General features: G+C 59.6%; 1 long non-coding RNA gene across 2 annotated transcripts; it reads left to right on the top strand.

The window, feature by feature from the left end:
- Positions 1 to 1,131: 1,131 nt before the first annotated feature.
- Positions 1,132 to 6,791, top strand: LOC309685531. 2 transcript variants are annotated; one of them, XR_014270461.1, is made up of 5 exons: positions 1,132 to 1,254; positions 2,407 to 2,465; positions 2,939 to 3,033; positions 3,377 to 3,461; positions 5,523 to 6,791. It is a non-coding gene; the product is annotated as an uncharacterized lncRNA (long non-coding RNA). The 2 variants fall into 2 exon arrangements; XR_014270462.1 differs by having other exon boundaries at positions 3,377 to 3,595.
- Positions 6,792 to 7,147: the final 356 nt, after the last annotated feature.

Below are 7,147 nucleotides of genomic sequence, written 5' to 3'. Positions count from 1 at the left end.
CCTCGGCCCCGCCTCACTCCTCGTTTCGGCCCCGCCTCCCGGCCCCCCTCGGCCCCGCCTTCTGCCCGCCTCGGCCCCGCCTCACGCCTCGTTTCGGCCCCGCCTTCTGCCCGCCTCGGCCCCGCCTCACGCCTCGTTTCGGCCCCGCCTCCCGGCCCCCCTCGGCCCCGCCTTCTGCCCGCCTCGGCCCCGCCTCACGCCTCGTTTCGGCCCCGCCTTCTGCCCGCCTCGGCCCCGCCTCCCGGCCCGCCTCGGCCCCGCCTCGGCCGGGCCCGCCGCGTTCTCGCTCGTGCCGCCCCCTCGTGGCCGAAGCGCGGTATCGCAGCGCCGGCCGCGCACGGGCGGCCGCGGGGCGCCATCCCCGGCGGCGGGTCTTTTCCGGGGGCACCGCGGAGGCGAGCGAGCCCCTTCGCCGTTGCGGGGGTGTCTCCTGGCCGCTGGCCGCCCGGGGGTGGCGGGCCTGGAAGCTTCAAACTGCCCGCTGCGGCAGGCTGCCGATCCGCTGGAGGCGAGCCGGCTCCGGGCAGCCTCCGGCAGTTACCCGAGAGCTGACGGTACGCAAGAGGGGAAGAAGGCGGGCACCCCCGTCAGGCGCAGACGCCGGGCGCCTCCGCAGCTCGTCAGAGCTGCCCCGGAGTCTCCCCCGTCACCCCCACCGCCCTGTCCCCCCCCGCAGAGGCTGGCCCTCGCGCCGGCGCAGCGGCCGGTGCCCCCGGAGCTGGGGAGCGCCGTCCCCCCTCGAAGTGCCTGACCCCGGGGAGCGCTGCGGGGACCGGGCTGCGCAACCGGTTTATTTTGTGCTGTGCCACACAAATCTCTGCAGCTTTTAAGCCAAAGCCGTGTTTTGGGGATTACCGCCCCGACAGGCCCGGCAACGGCCCGCGCCGCCGCGGGCGCCTCTTCACCATGGCAACGGCTCCCGGGCGGATGGGCGGATGGGCGGGCCAATCACAGCGCGGGTGCCGCGCTCCGATTGGTCGGATCGCCTCGTCGGCGTGGGGCGCGGCGGCGATTTCCGGCGAGGCCGGGCCAATGGAGCGGGGTCTCCCTGGGAGGAGTGCGGACGGCGACCAATGGGTGCGCGGCATAGGCGGGCCGTGGTGGGCGCTCCGGAAGCGGAAGGGGCCGGAGAAAAATGGCGCCCAGTTCGAAGGCGGAGCGGAGCGGAGCGTCCCTGAGAGAAGCGGGGCCGGGCCGGCCCCGGCCCCGCGGTACCGCCGCGAGCACGTGGTGGGGCATCTGGAGCGCGTCGAGGTGAGCGGGAGGCCCGAAGGCGCCTCGAGGAGGGCCCCTGAGGGAGGCTGGGGGAGCGGGGGGCCTGAGCGGGGGGCACTGTAGGCTCGGAGCAGGGGTGGCTGGGCCCGGCTCCCCGTGGAGTGCCTTCGGCATGTGGAGCTTGGGGTGCGGGGCTGGTGGTGCCGGAGAAATAAAGGCCGAAAGGGCGATAGTGAAGCGGCGCCCGGGCCGTGCTGGCGCTGCCCTGCAGCGCGGCGGGGTCGGGCCCTCCCCAAGAGTGTCTGTGGGCCCTGGGGGTGGCGGGCTGTAGGGTGGCTGCGCTCGGCCCGGCCCTCAGCGTGGCCCGCGGGAGCTGCCGAGGGGGTGAGGAAGCAGAGAGGGTGAGCCGGTTCGGGGCCCGAGACGGAGAGCAGGTCTTCTGCCCCTGGAGCTGGAAAGCAGGCTCCCGGGGCTGGTTTGGGGGTTCAGAAACAGGCGGAGTTGTGTGGCTTTGGGCTGAGGAGCAGGGGTCCAGTCCTGCGTTTTTGGGGCTTGAGAACGGGCCCAGCAGGTGAGGCTTGGGGCTCAGAAGCAGGCACTAAATGAGCTGGTTTGGGGTTTGAGAGCAGACTCCAGTCTGGCTGGTTTTGCAGGGGCCGGGGGGGGGGGGGGGGGGGGGGGGCAGGAAGAGAGGGGCGAGAGGGCGTTGGGGGTTGTGGGGAAAAGCACGGGGTGGGCAAGGTGCGTGGTGGACCCTCCCCGCAGGTGGGGGTCTGGGGCTTCAATTAGCCAGAGCTTGGCAAGCAGGAGCTGGAGTGAGATGGGGTGTTCTCTGTCCGGAGCGTGCATTAGCCAGAGGCAAGACTCCTGGCAGCGGTAATGAGCAGGAGCTGCAGTTAGCCGGAGCGTGTGTTTGCTGGAGCACCCGCCGGCCAAACTGCGCTCCCCCACAGGGCTGAAGAGCGGCCGGGTGCAGGCTGGGCTGTCCCGAGCGAGGAGCTCCGGGCAGAGGGGAGGCGAGCGGTCCTTCTGCCGGCGGGGAGCCCGGCCTCTTGCCGGGGGGGTTAAATCCCTGCCAGGCCCCTGTCTGGGCCCCGCTCCCGAGGGCAGAGGTGGGGTGGGGGTCCCCCGGCTTGTGCCCGTTGTCTGGCTGTGACAAAGAGGGTCATTTCTTGCCTCCTCTTTTCCCAGTGTCCCCTTGTGCGTCCCGGGAAGAAAATCCTGCGGGGTTGATTCCGCCGGCTGCTCAGGTAACGGCAGGCGTGGGGCTGGGGGAACGGGGAGAAACGTTTGCGAGTGCAGGGGCGCTACAGGTGCTCCACGTCAAACGGGCAGAAAAGGCAAATTTGCTGCCAGCGCAGAAAAGCTCATGCAGGGTTGCAGTGAACAGAGCGCGCCTCCTTCCCGAATTGGTGCCTGGGTAGTTAGGAATGTCTTCCTCTGGGGTGAAAGAGCCAACTTCCCTCTCGGATAAATTAAGAGCTGCCCGATACCTTCTTTAGGGTCCGGTGTTTCTCGTCTGTTTGCTCATGCTAATTTTATGGGCAAGTTGGAAATAGCCTTTTCTCTTTCCCTGCGTAACTGAATTGTTAGGAGTCTGTGGTGTGAGCATGGTTAATTTTGGAGCACCTAGGTGCCAGTGGAAATGTAATGAATGAAACGCGATGGAAACTGACGTTTTGCTTGATTTTTACTTAACTTTTTTTTTTTTTTTTTCTTCGAGTGTTGATGGCATGTTGTCCTGTGGCTCTTGACCGTCTGGAGAACGGGCCTGGAAGAAATCATTGCTTTTTTGGAAGGAGGCGGTTCAGCGGGATGGTGGGTTGCTGTACCCTGTAACAAAAACGTTCACCTTGGGCCGTCTAGGGTGAGGAAACCTTGGCTGTACGTAGGCTTGAGAAAACGCACCTGTCCGTGTCTGTCACCTACGTGCAGCCGGGAAGGTGGCTCTAGTGCAACTGAAGCTGCCGGTGAGTCAACGAAAAGCAGGGTTGTCTGAAAAATGCAAGAGTTCTTGTGGCCTGCCCCAAGAAGCGTCCCAAAGGTGATGCCAAGTACTTTTTCCTCCGCTCAGCTGTCGTCTTGGCAAACCTTCAGGGAAGAAGGCAGCTTGAGATTCCTCCCCAGCTTTACGCTAAAGGTCATTTTCCTCTCTCGGCAGATTGCCTTTCTCTGCGGTCGCCCTTTCGTCTGCCGTGACGGTACGGGACAGAGGGAAAGGATCCAGAGTGGTCTGCCAGGACGAGGTACGTCTCCCATGTGCGTCTGCCTTTTTCCTAAGGTGCTTGTCGTGTGGGCTTTGAAGCTAACGTGATGGATGTGCCGACTCTCCTCCTGTAGTTTTTCAATGAAATATTTGAACACGAATACTAAAAATAAGGTGTGTTCCGGAGCACGTTGCGCTTGCTTCCCTCCGCTTATTTTCTCCTCCCGCAAGCCTGATCTTTTTCTGTGTGCTTACCGTTAACTGGCACTGTGCAAACAATGTTGTACTAAAAGAGGGAAGAAAGCGTTCGTAAGGGTTCAGATGTTCCGAAGAAAGACTTTGTTTTCATGGTAAAAGCTTTATGCTTTTTCAGTCTGCAAGTTTTTAAAATACCTTCCAGTAGTACTGGAAAACTTTACTGCGATACTAGTCTCCGTACGAAAAGCAGTTGAGGTCAGAGAAGAGAGAGGGGCAAAGCGGGGTGGCTTCTGCGTGTTTTCCAGGCTGTGCCAAGAAGCATTATAGCCTTGTAACTGGTGACAGTGAGTCCCGATGTGGTTTTGGTGAACAAGAAGGGTTCCAAGGTTTTCGGCAACGAGGCTATGCGTGCTCTCCGCTCTGCTCTCCGCTCTGCTCTCCGCTCTGCTCTCCGCTCTGCTCTCCGCTCTGCTCTCCGCTCTGCTCTCCGCTCTGCTCTCCGCTCTGCTCTCCGCTCTGCTCTCCGCTCTGCTCTCCGCTCTGCTCTCCGCTCTGCTCTCCGCTCTGCTTTTTTTTTTAAACCAAGTCCACTTCCTTCCCAAGGCCCAAGAACAGCCCATCTTCCAAATTTGGAGGCATCGCCGGTCTTTGGTTCTCCGTCGTAACAGGCGAGGCATCATAAAAACACGTTCTTCTCCATGTTCAGCACAGCCGAAAGCGTCAGCCCATCTGCTGGTCCTTTTTGGTAGCCTTATGGATTGTGGGAGCGGGGATTTGATTTCTCCCCTTCCTGCCCCCCCCCCCCCCCCGAGTAAAACCATATGGGGGATTTTTTATCTTGCTGATTTTTCTATCCCAAATTAAATTTTAAAAAAGGTTACGATCGTAGAATTTACAAACGGATTTGCGTTGTTTAAACTGCAACTACTAAATGGCCGTAGCATACAATCTGTTAGGTGTGCTTTGGCAATGAGGTATTTGTTCTGAGGCTTTAAAAACAGGGCCGTTTTTTAAATTACATTTAAACGTTTAACAAAGGAAATGTTTAAAACCAAATGTTTAAACAAAGGAAACGTTTAAAAAGAGGCAACTGAATGTCAGCAGGGTTTTATTGGCAATCTTGAGACGGAGTGCTCTGAAGTTCTTGAATGCTGTCTGGCTGTCAGCGGCGCCTTTCCCCGGCAGTTCAGCAGCATCTCTCCTGGGCAGGGCAGCCGGCCAGACGTCCCCGCTAATCGTGCAGCACCCACCCCTCCCCCGAGTCAAATTATAGCTGTGTATTTTGGAGACGGATGGTTTAATGGTATGGATTGACAGCTGGGCAAGTTCATTTGGTGCCAAAGGAAAGTCAAATACTGTTATAAGTATTTTTATTGGAGAGAGAGATCTCTCTAAGCATACGTGCACCTCTTCAGCATGGAGTGAAGGACTGAGCTTTGTTGGTTCTTGTTCATTGCCCTCTTCAGAGTTTTACCCTTCCCTTTTGGCTGTACTGACCCAGCAAGGTGTGCAGCAGCGGCGGCGGTGGCGCGAGGGCTGTAGCTGTTTGAGGGGGTCCGTCACGTCGATTGTGGTCACGGCCCAGCTCTGTGCGGCAGCCTGGCAGGGGGATGTCCCCGTGGGCAGCGGCAGCGCCATGAGGAAGGGAGGAGGCGTTCCCCAGGGCCAGCCCGAGGGTTTACTGTTGTGCTCAGAATGGCACCAATTAGTCTTAATGCTGACTGGAAGAGTTGCAGTCGCTCTGGCTTTGAAAGGCCGCGCTGTATTTCACGCTGAGCTGCTTCCCTGGAGTCCTCCTGTAGCTCAGCTGCTGTCCCGTCCCTCGGTGTGAGGGAATTCCTCTGCTTTCTTCTGTGCTCTTTGTTAATCTGCTGAAACATAATTGGGGCTTTTTGTGTTTCAGGTGTCTCGCTGTACGGGCCTAGCGACGCTCAGTAGACCCCCCTGCCCAGGTTTGCCTGCCGGAGGTTGAGCGCCCCGAGGGGACGGGACCAGCCCTGGGTGCAGTGGCTTTGTGCCTTCTTTTGCGGGGGGGGGGGGGTGGGAATAAAAAGGGGTGTGCATGTCTGTGTGTGTGTGATGATGTCATTTGGGGCAGCCCAAGGTCCCTGGGGACAACGACGATGACGACATGGCGGAGGAGCAGGTGAGTGGGGGCTGGGGGGGTCACGCAGGGGTCGCCCCACAAGAGGCCGATCGCAGCCCCAAAACGTCTGCAAATTCGTGGGGGAGATGAAAAAACCTTGAAAGCTGTAAATATGGGCACGAGGCATTGAAATAGGGCAAACCCTCTCCTTTTACTGTCTATTGATAAATGCCTCTTTGTTTCTGTATCGCGAAGGAGTTCAAAATAAAAACCCACTCTAAAAAAAATCTGCTCTATTACATCAAGGATTTCAGACTCTCAAAAGATGCGTCCCACAGCCCATTTCTGGCTTTATCGTTCTCTCGCTGCCTGACTCTCCCCTTCCCTCCTCTTTCTTTGCTGTGTCTGTCCCCTTCAGCTCGTGGAGGTTTTGTGGTGTTTCCCAGGTTTGTCTTTACCCTGGGTGTATCTCTGTCTGTGTCTGTGTAAAGAGATAGCAAGTGAAATGTCTATGCTCGGTAAGGTTTTTGAAAGGCTTTCTTTGCGTTTTTGTAGAAAGCGTTTAAAAACTCTCCCCTCCCTTGTAATCTCCCTGGAAGACGTAAAAGCAGTTTGAAAAGCTGCTGCCTGCGGCCCGGAGCTGGACAGTGCTTGGTGTGAGTGCCAAATAGCCCAGAGCAATGTTGTTCTTTTGACAAAGAAATGGTTTCCATGGAAACTTTTAAATACACCCAAGATGATGTATAAGTTTCTATCCAATCTGCCTCTGGAACGTTTGTATTGATAGGTTGCAGAAACACATTTTTAAAAAGAATTTACTTAAATGTCTTTGGCAATTGTTCTTTTTGAGAAAAGCAAACAGTTCTGCATAGTGCTTTGCGGTATTTAGTTAATAAGATTCTTGAGCTAAGGGAGGGCAAAGGGGTATGCAATAAACCCAGGTTTGACTGGTAAGGGTTTGGCGGGGCAGGGGAGGTCAGGAGAATCGAAAACCACAAACCGCACCTCCTCTAAATCACCCCAAAGTCGGCTGGGCCTGACGCCCCGCCTCGGCCCCGTCTTCTGCCCGCCTCGTTTCGGCCCCGCCTCCCGGCCCGCCTCGGCCCCGCCTCCCGGCCCGCCTCGGCCCCGCCTCCCGGCCCGCCTCGGCCCCGCCTCCCGGCCCGCCTCGGCCCCGCCTCCCGGCCCGCCTCGGCCCCGCCTCACGCCTCGTTTCGGCCCCGCCTTCTGCCCGCCTCGGCCCCGCCTCCCGGCCCCGCCTCACGCCTCGTTTCGGCCCCGCCTCGGCCCCGCCTTCTGCCCGCCTCGGCCCCGCCTCCCGGCCCCCCTCGGCCCCGCCTTCTGCCCGCCTCGGCCCCGCCTCACGCCTCGTTTCGGCCCCGCCTCCCGGCCCCCCTCGGCCCCGCCTCACTCCTCGTTTCGGCCCCGCCTCCCGGCCCCCC

This window comes from Vanellus vanellus (genome assembly GCF_965231255.1).
Source record: "Vanellus vanellus genome assembly, contig: HAP1_SCAFFOLD_2016, whole genome shotgun sequence".
Classification (NCBI taxonomy): domain Eukaryota; kingdom Metazoa; phylum Chordata; class Aves; order Charadriiformes; family Charadriidae; genus Vanellus; species Vanellus vanellus.
The sequence above is the reverse complement of the archived record's forward strand: the minus strand, read 5'-3'. Positions and strand labels throughout refer to the sequence as shown.